This window comes from Tachypleus tridentatus, chromosome 8, assembly GCF_004210375.1.
Source record: "Tachypleus tridentatus isolate NWPU-2018 chromosome 8, ASM421037v1, whole genome shotgun sequence".
Lineage (NCBI taxonomy): Eukaryota > Metazoa > Arthropoda > Merostomata > Xiphosura > Limulidae > Tachypleus > Tachypleus tridentatus.
Window position 1 is genome coordinate 76,881,157 of NC_134832.1, and position 18,114 is coordinate 76,899,270.

General features: G+C 33.5%; 1 pseudogene; it reads left to right on the top strand.

Moving 5' to 3' along the window:
- Positions 1–1,048: 1,048 nt before the first annotated feature.
- On the top strand, positions 1,049–1,429 carry LOC143223936 (histone-lysine N-methyltransferase SETMAR pseudogene; annotated as a pseudogene).
- The last annotated feature ends 16,685 nt before the right edge of the window (positions 1,430–18,114 follow it).

Genomic DNA, 18,114 nt, shown 5'->3' on the forward strand with positions numbered 1-18,114 from the left:
TAAAACAAGAGATGTGTGTGAGTGTATACTTGTCACATATTTTAATTTATCTCGGACGAGCTTCCGACTTATTATGTTATGTATTACGATTTCAAATAACCGGAAATTTTAATTTTAATTTAGAAGTTAATTGAATGTCGATATGTATCAAAATTATATTTGCCAAGAAGAATGATACACACAGTTTCCTTTCTTTACAACCAATATATTTTAATATACAAATAATAATAATACAGTTTATAATAACTGTTAATACTAATAGTTATTACAAATAGTTATTTATACACAAAATTGTTACAAACTCACAAACATTGTTCAGTCTTCTATATGGTCTGGAACGTAATATTTTCGACGGTCTAGGTCCACGAGGAGCAAATTACTTTTACGTTGATACACAGATGTACATCACTTGACAGAAATGCTCGCTATTTCTACTTTTGTTTGGCCTAACGCGGTTTACAAGTTTACTTTTCACAGAGGAAGATATCTAATGTCCTCGTAGAATTACTAACATACGAAGTTAATTCTTTGAAGTCGAACAGCTTGTGATATTCAAAATCTATAAACATTCCTGGTCAAATGTCTGTAGTTTTCCGATTAATAAGTATTTATCATACTTATAGCTCCCTAGACTTATAGTTTATCAAGCATTCGTGATCCACAATATTCTGTCTCTCCGCGTCTTGCGATAGCTAGCTTTTATACCCATCAGACGAGATTCAAAAAATATTACAAGATACGCTAGTGTTTACGTAAAACATATATTGTTAATTCTTACTCTCGAAAATATTCTACAAATCTAAATGATAAACCGGACTTGCACAATACACATACGTCACATGCATCAAACTGAAACAAACGTAGATACTAGGCTGTTCGAAAAATAATGGCGGATTTTTATACTAAAATTTCAGTTATTTATAGAGATAAGAAATCCGTCTTTTTTATGACTTCATGTATACCATTGAAAATCTAAAGTTTTCTTCTACTCGTGTGCTTGTATTCTTTTCTAAAACTTTATTTCCAATATTTCTAACTCTTACAATTAATGATAAAAAAGTTACGCATCATATTTTCGCATGAATCCAAACTTGGTCACAATATATCACAAACAGTTTACAATATCAACCAAGCATGGCGAAGAACCACCTCCAAATGTACAGTACAGCATTGGCTCCAAAAGTTTCGTAATGGAGATGTGAGTCTTGAAGATAAGGAGGGCAGAGAACGTTCTTCTACTATTGAAAAAGACCAACTGAGAGCATTAGTGGAAAGAAACTCATGCCAATTTGTTCCAGAAATGGCACAAATATTGGGTATTGGCATTTCCACAATTTTGGACCATCTTGAGCAAATTGAAAAAGTGAAAAAGCTTGACAAGTGGGTTCCACACGAATTCAGTGAAAAATCAGAAAATTTTCCATTTTGAACTGCGCTTCATGCTGATTTTGTGCAACAGAAATAACCCATTTCTTGATCGAATTGTCACTTGAAACGAAAAGTGGACTCTTTACGACAACGAAAAGTGATCTGCACAATGACTCAACCGTGACGAAGCTTTGAAACACTTCCCAAAGCCAAAGTTGTACTAACAGAAGATTATGGTTACTGTATGGTGGTCTGTGGCCGATATTATCCATTACAGCTTACTTAACTAGGGCCGAAATATCACTGCGGAGGTTTACTGTCAAGAAATGGACGAAATTCATATAAATTTGAGTGAAAACAGGCCAGTATTAGTCAATCAAAGACGACCAATCTTGCTTCATGATTATGCTCAGCCACACATTGCTCAAATGACACTACAGAAGCTTAACAAAATGATCTACAAAGCATTGCATCATCCTTTTTACTCCTTAGACCTGTCACCTACCGACTACCACTTTTTCAAGCATTTGGACAACTTTTTAAAAGGACAAAATTTTCAACAACAGAGAAGCAGCAGGGAATGGCTTCAAAAAAGTTTTGATTTCTAGGACTTCGGTTTTTTTTTTTTTTTTTTTTCTGAATTTTGCACAAAGCTACTCGAGGGCTATCTGTGCTAGCCGTCCCTAATTTAGCAGTGTAAGACTAGAGGGGCAAGACCAGCTAGTCATCACCACCCACCGCCAACGCGAACCCGCGACCCTTGGGCACGCCTACTCTTTTACCAACGAATAGTGGGATTGACCGTCACATTATACGCCCCCACGGCTGGGAGGGCGAGCATGTTTAGCGCGACGCGGGCGCGAACCCGCGACCCTCGGATTACGAGTCGCACGCCTTACGCGCTTGGCCATGCCAGGCCATAGGACTTCGAAATGTTATCGTCATGGCATAATCTTGTTTCACGTTGGCAAAAGTGTATAGGTTCACTAGGTTCCTATTTTAATTAATAAAGCTGCTTTTGAATTTTTTTATTTCTTATTACAGTTAAAATTTTAAATTCGCTATTTTTTTCGAACACCCTATTATTAAAGTAAATGTATAACTGTAAATCCGTTACATGATTCATGATGAGCGAATTACTTTCGAGTTGACTTTCTTACTCTCCGCCTAATGGCTAGCCTCATGCCGTTTATAAACTGACTTTTCTCCGATAAGGATATTAAATGTCTTCGTAGAAATACTAACGTCCGAAATTAATTCACTGTTAAACTGTTTGTAATGTTCGAAATCTATAAACGATCCTGGTTAAATTTCTGTAGTTTTCCTACTAACGACCGTTTATCATAGTTATAGCTTACGGGATTTATTGTGTACTAACTGCTGCAAGCCAACAACAATATTAAACTCTCTCTTCGCAGTTCGACCTGACATGACCAGGTGGTTAGGGCTCTCGCCTCGCAATTTGAAGGTTTGGGGATAAAATTCTCGTCACATCTCGTTCTTTCAGCTGCGGGAGCGTTATAAGTCACAGTCAATCCTATTCGTTGGTAAAAGAATAGTTCATGAGTTGGTAATGGGTGGTGGTAACTAGCTGTCTTTCTTCTAGTCTTACACTACTAAATTAGGGACGGGTTAATTAATCAATTTAGTCGAGATTAAATCGTTAGTTGCATATCATGAAACAAGAACATTTTCAAATTTAAAATGTTCAAAGTTAAGGTCTCATTGAATCAATTTGTCTGAAATAATCACACTTGGCGTTGATCTAATCTTTACACTTGCAGAGTATATATTTATCGTCGGCAAGCAACGTTATAAAGAATTCTGATCCTGATTATTTTTTAAATTAATACAACCTCGAGGTTTATGACACCGCGATCCAATCCATATCCCTCATGTTGTTATTGTTTTCAAGGTACTCCATTAAGATTCTGGTAGGAAGGCACTTCGAAATTATCTTGCATTAATATAAAATATGGCTTGATTGCACGAGCGAAAGATCCGAGTTACGTTTCATGTCTCTATATAATCAAGAAGTAAATCTGTCCCATTGGCATCTCTGCATCCATTCACATTGAAGCCTATCTATACTCTAATTACACCGTTACCAAAATTACCATAACCAAATTTTGCTGGAATAAGCATGTTGTCCACCTATGGTTCTTCAGATACGAGTAGACATGTGAATGGTTGATTGATTATTAATTAATACTGTTACATTATTGTGCTGATGTCATTCTAGCAATCGTTTCCTTGTTTAATGAAGCAATGTATTCAGTTAAGAACTGAAATAGGACTTCTTGACCTTAAGCAAGACTCGTGATTTTGGTTCTTTTCTGTTAAATTACTGATATGCATAAACTGCAGATGTAATGTTTAGTTCATAACCAGTGTACATCTGGACACAATATTCTTTTCTAATATTTTATTTTCTCACAGTAAAGATTCATAAAAATGCACATCTATTAAAGATGTATTTACATAAAAACATTTTACAAAAGTGTGAATAAACACATCATTAATATCTTCGTAGATCCAAATTCAAATAAGAGTTTTCTTTCTGACACGTGTCGACAATAATAAGCGTAATATATACAATATTGTCCACACACAGATAAATATTATCCTTGCAGCACTTTATGGTTGTAAGTCTATGTTTACCTATTTTTCTTGATGAATTTTCTTATATTGAGATTATGTGTAGGTAGTCCTAATGAATCAAAATATTCTCCTTCTACATTTCAACCAAAATAAATGCAGATCCAGTGGCTACCAGATTTATGACTATGATCCAAGATGACGATATAGATTTTTGTTTTTTGCATGATGAAATAGTTGGTCATTGACACACACTTCCAATCATTTGTTCTTGTACACAAATCATGTGAGAATATTGAATCAATTTCTAACGTATCCATATTTTCTTAGATATCTGTTATGAAGTTTCTGGGCTGATCGATTTTTAAAATTGATTTAAATTCTGCAAATGTTAAAACATTTAGTGTTGAGTAAAGCACTGTCAAACCTATTTCAATTTGTAAATTTCCATGTTTCGTCAAGTTAAAGTGAGAATCTCCAGCAAATAGATCAGAGGCAAAAAGTGTATATCCTTCTGAATATTTATAATACCCTACATTAATTTTTTATCTTAAAATTGCTTTTCCATTCCGCTGAGTGACGTTTCTTAACTTCGTTCGTACAGCTCAGCCTTAAAATATGATTGTAAAAGTCAAGTGGGTACCTGTTTCCTATCCACGAGTATAGCCCCCCGCTAGTACAGCGATAAGTCTCCGGATTTACAACGCTAAAATCAGGGGCTCGATTCCCCTCGGTGGGTTCAGCAGATAGCCCTATGTGGCTTTGCTATAAAAAAAAACACACACACACCCTTATGACACGACATGGCCAAGCGTGTTAAGACGTGAGACTCGTAATCTGAGGGTCGCGGGTTCGCATCTCCATCGCGCCAAACATGCTCGCCCTTTCAGCCGTGGGGCGTTATAATGTGACGGTCAATCCCACTATTCGTTGGTAAAATAGTAGCCCAAGAGTCACGGTGGGTGGTGATGACTAGCTGCCTTCCCTCTAGTCTTACACTGCTAAATTAGGGACGGCTAGCACAGATAGCCCTCGAGTAGCTTTGTACGAAATTCAAAAAACAAAACTGTCCACATGATTACCATGAAATTGATATTGCAATGTTTTAAATTGTATGGATTTTTCTTCCAAAATTCATTAAATGCATTATTATCAACGCATCCTATAGCAGGACGTGTAGGCACATGATCTGAAAAAGCGTTATTAATAGATGCTTTAAGTTTCCCTGTGGAATTTAAAACGATTTACACATTATACATTTCAAAGGATATTTAGAAGTTTCTCTTTGAGATGTTTCATGATGTAGCATAGTGACTGATCTTGACGTTTCTAGCACAGATAAAAACATGTTGTAGTACAATTTTGAGTCCTGATTCATCATTTGACATAATACAAAATGAATCTTTACTTTGTATGAGTGGGAGTTTTAAACTTTCATCATTATGCTTTATTCTAAAAACTTTCATCATTATGCTAAAACTTATTCTACAAAACTATAGCTGAATGTAAACAGCATATCATGTCGACTGTTTGACTACCACGTGTATCTACGTTAAACAGCATATCATGTCGACTGTTTGACTACCACGTGTATCTACGTTAAACAGCATATCATGTCGACTGTTTGACTACCACGTGTATCTGCGTTAAACAGCATATCATGTCGACTGTTTGACTACCACGTGTATCTACGTTAAACTACGTTAAACAGCATATCATGTCGACTGTTTGACTACCACGTGTATCTACGTTAAACAGCATATCATGTCGACTGTTTGACTACCACGCGACTGTTTGATCTGTATCTACGTTAAACAGCATATCATGTCGACTGTTTGACTACCACGTGTATCTATCATGTCGACTGTTTGACTACCACGTGTATCTACGTTAAACAGCATATCATGTCGACTGTTTGACTACCACGTTAAACAGCATATGTCGACTGTTTGACTACCACGTGTATCTACGTTACAGCATATCATGTCGACTGTTTGACTACTACGTGTATCTACGTTAAACAGCATATCATGCATGTCGACTGTTTGACTACCACGTGTATCTGCGTTAAACAGCATATCATGTCGACTGTTTGACTACCACGTGTATCTACGTTAAACAGCATATCATGTCGACGACTACCACGTGTATCTACGTTAAACAGCATATCATGTCGACTGTTTGACTATCACGTGTATCTACGTTAAACAGCATATCATGTCGACTGTTTGACTACCACGTATCTACGTTAAACAGCATATCATGTCGACTGTTTGACTACCACGTATCTACGTTAAACAGCATATCATGTCGACTGTTTGACTACCACGTGTATCTACGTTAAACAGCATATCATGTCGACTGTTTGACTTGTCGACTGTACCACGTGTATCTGCGTTAAACAGCATATCTGTCGACTGTTTGACTACCACGTGTATCTGCGTTAAACAGCATATCATGTCGACTGTTTGACTACCGCGTGTATCTGCGTTAAACAGCATATCATGTCGACTGTTTGACTACGATATCTTTAAACAGCATTCCGTCGTGTTTGACTACCGCGTGTATCTTTAAAATCGAGATCATCAAAATTGCTTCCTGTGTCTTTTATCCATATGGACAATATCAAATACCTTCTCTTAGCTTCACCTTCACCATTATAGCTTATTAAAGTTTCTATGTAGGCTTTATATGCGTAAAGGTTGTGAGACGAAGAAATGAGTTTATCATTGAGGTGTACATCTACTTGAGAAAACAGAGAATAAAGTAATAATTTTACAAGTGTAGAGGTAACTTCAATCTTTTCTATACTGGTACCATCAGGCTTGACCATATTTGCCTTTAAATTAAAATATTATTGGGTTGAATCTAGATATTCATCTTCTGACCCTGATAAAGAAAATTCAGCGAGTTCTCTTTCAGTCACTGAAGATAGAGAACGATATTAAGTCCACTGACCTTCCTCAATCACTGTTTATGTTGGAAGGAGGAAAACAAGTACTACATTTGTATACTGACAAGACTTTTTATGTGGTAAGAGATATTATTACTTGTCGAAAACGTCTGAAGTCAAAGTTTTTAATCTCTTAGCTTTATATATTTTGGCTATGGAACCTTTATGTTTCTTCTCTTTATATTGTAGTTTCTCTAATCAGATTCTGAGCTCCTTGTATCGCTTGTCGTTTTCCAGCATTGACAAAAGGTTTTTCTTGTATGACATCAGATGCTAAATTTATACCTAGTTTAACAGCCTGCTTTCCTAAGGTTAATGCTTCTTTTTAGTTTTCTTTCAGAAATAGTATAATAAAGCGAAATAGGTTGCTTGAAACGTCTCCAAGTCTGTGTCCCTGTTGCTATTGACTACCAGTATAATAAAGTAAACTGTTTCCCACTTGATAATCGTAATATGGGACAATGACATCTGGTTCTTAATTGTAAGGAACTCTCATGGTTATGAAGATGCAGCGTTATGTTCACCCTTCAGGTTCAAATGATATAGGTCGACCGATGTTGTTCTTTATATCGATTTCTGTAGTCTGAAAAGTTTGTTTATATATGGGTCTGTATTGAAGATTTGTAAATGTTTCAGTGATCATGTGTCCATTCCAGTCTTTAACTTGAACAATTCGTATTAGTACTACATATGCATCACCACCAATAATAGGTTCCGCAATATCTAAATAAACATAGAGTGAAAAAATACACCATACATATTAACAGGACTGTGTTACAGAGGCTCCGTTATTTACGTTCACGCTTACTTTTCGAATGACTGACTTATAAGTAGATATACGATCATTTTCGACTTTAAGAAGTGTATTTTGCACTTGTTTAAGATTCTTGTGAAATCTTCAGGTTCTTTGCAATAACCTAGTCTAGTATAATTTATTATGGCAATAGAGTGAGAGCTTGAAAAATATGATATCCAATCAGTACCATCAAGTACGTTGTGCCAACTATATAGATACTATAATTGGATCAAGGCCACTTATCACGAACCTCCAAGGTTAATACATTTCGGAAGATGAGTGATGTAGTTTGTCACAGAAGTATTACTAGGTAATGTCACATACCACTGATTCATATTGAATAACAAGAAATAGAGTTACACATAACATTTTGTGAAGGCAGGGAATTCATATCTGTTCGAGGCATCCAGCTATTAAATTTAACAGAATATCTTTTTCCATTTTACAATTATTGTTCGTTTTCGTTCCTTTTTCCTTCACATAATATTTCTTAAACATCACAGATATTATTGGAAGACTTTATAACGCTTTGAAGTTCAAATTCATGAAGCGTTCCATTGAATATTTCTCCTACAGTCTTGTAGTTTATAAATTGGTGGACTTTTCTCTATTCTCTGGTAAATCGTAAATATTTCATCTCTCCTTCCAGGTATATAACCTTTCTTAAATTGATTATTCATTTTGCTAATACGTACTGTATCATCTACTTTGATCTGAAATTTTTCTTTATTGGGTGGTTGTAAATCATTTCCCACAATGCAAACTGACTAGAGTGATTAACATCTACTGGTCTAATTTTAATGCTGCGATGATACTATTGGTTATAGGCACTGAGCAGTTGTTTCAATACAACGATATATTTACGAGTTCCATGATGAGCAAAGTTGAGCCACACTTTAGTTTTAAGAATGCAATTAAATCTTTCTACTATAAATGTGTTTGTGTTATTATGTGGAATAAATAAGTGAATGTCTTATTCCTTAAGACATCATCAAAAGAGACGATTATTAAACTCTTTCCCAGCATCAGTTTGAAGTTTACAAGGTTTTCGACCCAGTTTTAAAAAATTTGTATGAAAAGTTTTAAAAGTGTTGCTTTTAAAAAAGATCTTTAAAAAAGATGCACGTTAGTAAATATTTAAACTTATTCTTATACTGACGTAATCTAGAAAGATCCTCAAAATCAGCCTGACATTGTTTGTCAATCCCTGAAAAGATAACATGGTTTCTCAAAAATTTATATTTTATTGGTTTCTGCAAAGTGTATGTACCTTGTCGTCTTAAACAGTCTTTAACCTGATTTAGGCTTACGGGCTTCCATAGCACCTTTACAAATCTAAATAAAATCTGTACTCCACAAAAAACTAGAAGGATGTGCAAGGTTATAATAGATATATTGTGAAGTTTTATTATACATTATTTTCCAAGCCATATACTTTTATTTAATTTTTATCATCAAATTTGACTTCTACAACAGACGATGTTAATTCTTAAACAACTCAAGGTATTAATAAGTTTAAAAGGCTGATAACAGCCAATGACGACTGTCAAGACGCAAATGAATGAATAATACAACACTTTTTTCACTAAAATTGATTCTTTTTAGGTACAAAACGTTTAAATCTTATATCCTGTGTATCATGTTTTATAAACTTTTATTTGTCTACATCTCCAAGAACTTCTTATCGAATATTTATATTTGGTAATGGTTCTGCAAATTATTTCCAATCTGAAGGATTTTAATTATTTGTTTTTTGTAGCATGTCGTTGACTATGTCGATAATGTTACTGTTTAGGACGGATCTTCCACTAATTACTTATTCTGCACAATTATTCCACGTTAAATTCCCACTGGAATGCATCAAGTTCAGTAGAATTTTAAGTTTCTTTTTACATCTTTGAAAAACGCTGTCGACGAGTTCTAAATTTTCACGAGTCGGCGATTCCATTCTAATTTTAATATGCTCCATGGCTTTTGAATGAAAGGTCTGATGACGTTGTTGCAGGTGGTTTATCACTTTTGCTTTATTATCTAAGGGTAATGCATCATTTTGTATGATTGACTCTATATACAAAGAGTTTAATATTTTATGACGAGGTTTTCATAATTGTTGGAATAATAGCGTAGAAGTAACAACACTTAGAACGAAAACCATTCGTTTTGCCCTATTTTTTTATTCCACCATCTTTACCGATAATTCGCAAGTTTCTTTCCTGTCTAACTGATGTTTTCTTATCAGCCAACTCTTTCAATAATGACTTGCATCTCTTTTCTGCTTTTGTGTATTTGTCATTTTAAGCACGCTCGCAAATACTCATGATAAAGTCATTTTTTATCTCCGGCAATTATTCTCTTAATCTGTTCGAGTGTAACTTTATATTATGCATGGAGCAATTCTTTAAGTTGTTTAATTCTAAGTGTCATGAAGAATAAATGAAAAAAACAGACTGCGAGTACAACTTTTAAAAACTGTTTATTGATACATTCATTTAGATATAATATCAACTTACTTCACACTACAGTGATGGCTATTGTTAACATGAAATGGACATGTCAGAGTAGATTATTTGGAAGTTGATGAACCTTGGGTATTTCAAACAATTCCAGATTATAACATGGACTTTTCAGTAGACTTGTCGATGTCTCGGCATTTTCTCTCTCTTTTATATAAACGATCATAAATTTCATTCTCAACAATTTAGCCATATTCCACGGGTAGGGATATTCGGTATTCAATATTTTCATGGAATGTTATGAATGTACTGCATCACCCAGTTACACTAATGAAGATAAGCATCTGAAAGATATTTACTTGAAAACGGTTAATCAAACAAAAACATTTTTATATATCCAGTGACTAAAAATTTGAATGCAAGTTACTTAATTAGGTATGACTTATTCTTCAGATAATATCCTTCTACTTCAACTACAGTTGCTGCCATTTTTAATTTACTTTGCTGTGTAAACCGTAACCTTTTCTTCAGGAAAAAGTCCGATCCTCAGATGGATATATTCAGACGATTGAGATTTCAGATTGATGAGTAAGTAACCATATTGTTGTCTTGATGCATCTTGATAAGCTTCTTCATAATATTTGATGCGTAATGAAAACATCAGTCTTGGGGAAACATTTAACTTAGATTCGCCTCTGACATTTTTGAACAAAATAATGAGTTGAGAATTTAAACTAATATTACGCATTTCTCTACATTGATGAAACATATTTTGTACAATATAAAATATTGAAAAATACAAATGCTGACTTCCACGTGTAAAATATTGAGACACTCGTTTATTTTTCCACTTCCACTCGTAAGATCATCAATAATAAAATATTTGGGTTATCAGACTGCATATAATGATAAAAAATTGCAGGCAAGCCTTCGACAAATTGAATGTTGAGAACATTTTGCATTATTTTTGTGTACAACGGTTAAAATTCACCATAAAACGACACAACGTTTTCAGGAATAAGTGAAAGTACTTCATAACGATAAGTTAAAACTACTTACAAACAGTGGATTCACACTTCCTATCGGACTTGACACTAAACATATAAAACAGTATAGTAGATGGTTATCCATTTCGAACTCTAATGGGAAAACACTGTAATGTGATTCACTTTATTTTGATCATGTTTTAACACAATTGAGAACCACTACCAAAGTTCTGCACAAGCCCTCTTTTCAGGCAAAAGGCCATGGTGAAGAGTTAGTTCCACGGGATGCAAAAAAAAAATCAATATTTATATGGAAAGGTATTCATGTCTGGAGGGATGTGTCGTTTGATGTAAAGAGAACAATAATTCTTCTTCTTCTTCGTTGTTGTAAACTGTCTGCACCTTTAAATTTCTGCAAATCTTATGATTAGTCACAGTTATAGGAAGCTAAAAATATTGAATATATTGGCAATCATACATTTCCTTTTTCACTGTTGATAAAATTAAGGGCAAGCAGTCTTATCTCACAGCAGTGACTCTCAATCTTTTTTGCCCCATGCACCCTTTTCACCATATGTCATAATATCATTCCCCACTTTCCAAGATTGTCTGACTCAAAAGGAGCATTCTAAATAATATGCAAATAATATTGAAAATTTTTATTTTTTCTATATTAGTACATATATATTTACTAGGATTATTTTTATAATGTAGTTTTACAAATTTAATAGCAATAGAAAATGTTGATGTATTTCAAAACTTGAATACAAGTAGTTTTTAATATTCATAACTAATAACTTAACAGCATAAAGTTACTGAAGCATACTTCAATAAACAAAAAAATAGAATACCAGGGTATTGTAAATCATTTTATTCTTATGAAGATCACAGTCAATGAGAAAACTGTAATTGTTTTTTCTTCGTCAATTCTTAGATGCGTGGAGGAGTAGTTGAAAGGGCACAACGCAAGTCATTTTCAACCTCCAATCTACTTCGCTGCTTAGCTTTCATTTGCAACAGAGTTGAAAAGTTTGATTCACAAAGATATGTCGACACAATTGGAAGCAATGCGTGGATAGCTTTTTCTGCTTTTTTTGGATAGGAATCGCACATTAAGGGCTAAAATTCCGTGACTGATTTCTCATTGAACATATATCTTGCTCCCGAATCAGTCTTCAGCTCCAGAAATTTATCTTGACAATGGTCAGGAACTTTTTCAACTGACAGTTTAAATGGATTTCGCACTAAATCCAACTCCTCATCTTTAAGTTCAGAAAAATATCGGTTGAATTCATTTTACAGTGTTGCCAAATTTATTTTTTTACAAATTCTGGAAGCAGTTGCTCTTCACTACCAGTAACAAAAGTGTTGATATTTTCTCAAACATTGCAACAATTTTTAGCTTGACCTTTCTCTTCCAATTTTTAGGATTGCTCATAAAAGCTTTGAAGGAATTCATCAATGTTATGATGTTTGTATTCCTTCCTTGCATCTGAAGATTCAGTTGCTCAAAAATGTCAACCAAGTAGGTAGGACACATGATTCATTCATCATCCAGCCAGGCAAAAAATTTCATCTTACCCTAAACTTCAAAAAATAATTTGAGCTCATCTGTGAGTTCAAATACTCCCTCACTTACATTTCCTCTTGAAAGCCATTGCACATTTGTTTGGAAAAGAAGCAAATGATGGTTTGCATTCTTGTCAGTACAAAACTGCTTGAAAAGTCGTAAGTTGAGAGTTCCTCCTTTGACAAGATTCACAATTTGAATAGTTTGATCCAAAACCTTCTTTAGTTGAAGTGTTTTTGAGGTCAGTGCGTGACGATGGATCATACAATCAATGTTTTTCACTTTTTGGAGCTTGCTTTTTCACATAAACTTGAAATCCAGATTTTGTCCCTAACATAGTTTGTGCTCCATCTGCACAGCACCCACAGACATTGTCTTACGAAACATTTTCTGATTCAAAGAAAGATGAAACATTTTCCAAAACATCTGAGGCCTTGATAGTTGTTTCAAGAGGAAGACAAAAACGAAACTCCTCTTTAAATGAACCTGGGTGAGCATATCTTGTAAACACCAACAACTGGGAATATGATGCCATACAGTCGATTCATCAAGTTGAACTGAAAATAAGCCAAATGCTCCAGACTTGATATCCTGCACAACTTCATCCTCCTTTGAATAGTTCTGTTTGATAGTAAAACTGCTGCGAGTTTTTTTTTCCAGTCCATTTCCCAAGACAATTTCCACCATTTTGAGAGCGCAAAGTTTAATCAACGTTTCCCCAACTGCATGTGGATTTCTCTGCTCTGGACGTTTTGCTCGAGGTAGGACGTAAGATAAGTTTCAAACGTTGAAAGTACTGTCTAAATCATAATATTATACAAAACAAACGAACCTTACTTCTCATATGTATTATATAATGAAACCGAGCACGTGCTGTTGTGAATGATGTCAGAAAAATGTTTTTATGGAGCAGGTATTCATGTTTCCACTGAAGAGTTATTATATAAAGTAACATCTGTTACAATTTCGGCATTATCAAAACGAATGAGATTTTTTGACAGAAGTTACTTAGGCCATTTGCCATTTGTCCCCAGATGTAACCAAACATTTTTGTAATTAGTTTTTGTGTAGTTTTAATTGGGTTTTCTGTTTTATAAAACCGCGATTATATTGTATAACTTATAATAATTTTATATATCTTGGGTAAAAAGATATGATTGTAAAATAATATACATTTATTATCATAATATTCATCATCATCAAATAAAACATTTTTAAGGAGTGAATTCGAAAATTCTCAGTTAGTTTTCTTTGACGAAACAAACAAACGTGTTTAAGATTTTGAATATTTAATTTCCAGCTTTTTATTAATATTATTTCTGATTTGTGTAATGGTTTGAATCAGTACTTCTCAGCTTGTTTTCCTTAACAATAAAAATAGAATTGTTTATTTAATTATTTGAACTGGGGGGTCACAACACACTTTCTGTATTTATCTGTTTAAAAGTACGAGTAGTAATGCTTCTAAATCCATTTTGTTTTTAATGAACAAAGGATTAACCAGAAACCTCAACAGTATTTAGGTGCTTAAACTTGCATATGTAAGGGTGTGACAGTAAAACGTGAAGTTCACTTTTCTTACCTTAACTTTGGTGTTTTAGATTAGTAAGCCTCAAATTGTCTTTTCTAACCTACACGTGGTTGTTTAAAGGTGGTGTGAAATGAAAAGTCTGAAGTTAGCTTTATTTACGACTTATCTGAATTGGGAAGATTGAAGTTTGCTTTTTCGTATTAAAACTTCGATGTTTAAGAGTTTGAATAGGAAATGTCTATGATAAATTTTCTTAATTAAACAAATCTGTAACTTTTAAAAATAGTAAGTAAAATTTTTTCAACCACCTTTAATTAGGAAACGTTAAAATATTTGAGTTTACAAGCTCTTAGCCTCTCATATCTAACAAATCAAGTTTATGTTTATATGAATGTAAACTGGGAAGCATTCAAGAATAACAGATTCCCACCACCCTTCGTTCCTTACATCAGTGGAGAGTCAGATTTTGGTAATTTTTTTAAGCATTTACTTCTGTGATTCCAGCAGACTCACCTGCAGTAGTACCACTATGCCAAGAAAAGCTCTTAAGATGTAAAATGTGGACATGTGAACTCTTTTATACAGAAGTGAGATTTATTACTAAACTTTGAAAACGATTATAGTAAAGCTTAAAGAAGGAATAGTAATTATTGAAAATTGTTTGCATTTTGATAAGACTGCTAGTAAAATAAATATCTGTGTAATTTCATAATCAGCTGACTATCATTACATAGCTTACAATTTTAGTTTCTCTTAAATTTTGAGGAACAAAGCATTTTGAATAAAATTCATTTTAAGGAAAACAGGTAAATAAAATTATTCAAAATTCAATTTTATGAAAACAAATACACCCCATTCCATATATAGAAAATATTAATGTACCTTTATCAGAAATTTCAAAAAGACCAACACATAAATATAACCTTAACATAACACCTAGATTAAATTTCACCCCTGGAATAAAAAAAACTAAACATACATTAAGAAAACTGTATAATGAACCTGCTTCATCATGAAACTTTTGCAAAAAATAGTGCAACAATTGTCCAGCCTTTTACACAGGTGAAACAAAAACTAACTTGAAGATAAGGTTAAAACAACAAAATCCCCCTCCCCAAGTCTATGAGCAAAACAGTTTTTATAAACAGAATGACACAGTTCTCAAACAATAAGTCTGACAGTAAAAGAAGAAAATGAGCTCACACAGTTAACAAATAACCAGGCACATCTCTTTGATCATTACTTCCCTACACATTCTTAACCTTGTGCAAATGCTTTGCACAAAATATTCCACAGTGTTTATATTTATTCATCTTTAGGTTGTTTTTTTTTGTTGTTTAATCACACAATAATAACTAGTAAAATTCATGTGGATTAAAATTCACATAAATAACTAAAATCAATTCTAAAATTTGAATACATTACTAGGATTTGAATATTGATTTAAATACTAAAACGTTCTTTATTATAAAAATTTGTCTACTTATTAATGTTTATATAAGTGATGGAAATTTTGTACTTTAAATTGTAAGGAAACATTAAGCTTCTTACTTTATACCACTGTCAAACTAAGAGGTTACTTTAGAGAGAAAATCAAGTATGTTTTGTTGTTATTTAGTTATATATTTCTTTGAGATAAAGCATTTATCCAGATGGTCAGTGCACACACACAATCTCTCTCACACTCTAAAATAAAATACTGCTACTGAAACTCAATCTTCCAAAAGTATTTGTTGTTGTTGTTATTAAAATCTAATTCATGAATATATACTTTAACATTGTTTTGACTCACTGGTATTCATAGGTGCTTGTAAAACTTGTTTACAGTAATTTTTTTATAGCTTTCTATTTATACAAGAGATAATTCAGTGTGCAGCATTTTTCATGCATATTTAAAATTAAGGTATTCAGCAAACCTTTTTTGCATTGATTTGAAATTTAAATTTCTTTTTCTCTAAATCTTTGGAGTATTTATACTTTTAGTGAGGTATTGTAAACCCCACAATAAAATTATTTTTCTCTTTAGAAATAATGAATCTATCTGCCAGTTAGAAAAATAATATATGCTTACTGATAAGACACTTATAGCAGTATTAACTTTACGTGTATTTCTGAGATGAATATTCAGATTATATTAACAACTAGTGTAACACCCAGTATTCAAGTTCATGAAACTGAATTCTGTGGTGTCACAGTTTCTGGTAAACTTAGAACAAAAAACAATTTAGACCACTAGTATTCTGTCACAAAGATGCAGAGTTAGGGGATTGGCTAAGCTGTGTTCATCGTGGGTGAAAAAAATTAGTGTTTGTGTTCATGTAAGTACTGCACTTAGCCACCTTACAGAGGCAAGTAAGCTATGTTCAACCTTCCTTAACCAACTCTATCAATAGAACTTGTAAAACTATGGAGAAAGTAACTTTATTGTGCTGTAGCACCAGATTTACACTGCCGTGTAAAATTATGAGTTTTACTTCTGCAACTCTACTCACAGTCTATAAAACTAATGCAAATTGGGCCTTGTTGGTGGGTAATTCAAATTCCAAATACTGCAAGAATTTCAAATATTTATTCAAATTCAAAATAGAGAGCTGGAAAACTCTGTTTGGTAATCAATTCACCAAACCTGCCACCTTGACTTGTAGACTGAACATTAAAAATACCATTAGTATTTTGTGATGAGAAACAATTAAATTAGTATTTCTTCAAATTTTTTATAATATGAAGCTGCAGTTTTTACTCCTTTCAATGTCTAAGACAGGCTATTATTTTATCTCCTGATGTCTTCATATTAGAATTCTCCATTCTTCCAAAATTATAACCTAATAATCAAGGATGGACTCCTAGGTGATGGAAGTGATTAAGGTATGAAAATAATCAACTAATCAAAATTAATGTTACTTACTATTGCCATTTTCAGTTATTCCTGCTACCCAGTAAATGAAGTATTGCCATTACCTTTGTTGTTAATTGCAGAGTCACGAACTGTGAAACAGCCCCTTTGTTGCATTATAAGTTTGTTTTTTTAAATATCTGACAAGAATAATTGATCAGCTGAATGTAATTAGTTAATGAGTTGGACATTTATTAAGTAAGAAAGTTCTACTAATCATCCTCCCTACTTAAGAATACATTTTAAAAGAAGTATATCATTTATGTGAAACACTTGTTAACACTCATGGTTGTTGGAAATTAATTTATATTATCACAATTTATAGTAATAAATAACACTGCACAATAATTTTTTAAAAAGTTTTCCTTCCTGAAAAGTTTTTGCTGATTGTAACAGATACCTGGTGGGTATGCACAAATATAGTTTTGGTTTTGCTTCATCACGTAGGAACTCTGAAAAATAGACGGTTAACTGTTTACTGATAATAACGTATTTAATTGCATTTATGTTTCTAATATGCTATTATGTTCAACATAATTAAAAGTGTTTTGCTCCTGATTTTCGTTTGTATTCAATGTCTGGTGCATCACGTTGCAGTGTCCAACAGCAGTCAGCAAGTATTGGCACATTCCAGTTGCCCTGATATCGCTTTTCCATTGTACCAATGTCCTGGTGAAACCTTTCACCATGTTCGTCACTAACAGCACCGAGATTTGTGGGGAAGAAGTCCAAGTGTGAGTGGAGGAAATGAATCTTGAGTGACATGTTGCACTTCATTCTTTTGTATGCTTTGAGAAGTTTGTCTACCAGCTGAATGTAATGTGGGGCTCTGTAATTGCCAAGAAAATTGTCAACAACGTCTTTGATGGCTTTCCAGGCAATCTTTTCCGGCCCAACTAACAGATCTTCAAACTACTTGTCACTCATGTCTGATCTGACGGCCAACAAAAATGCCCTCTTTAATCT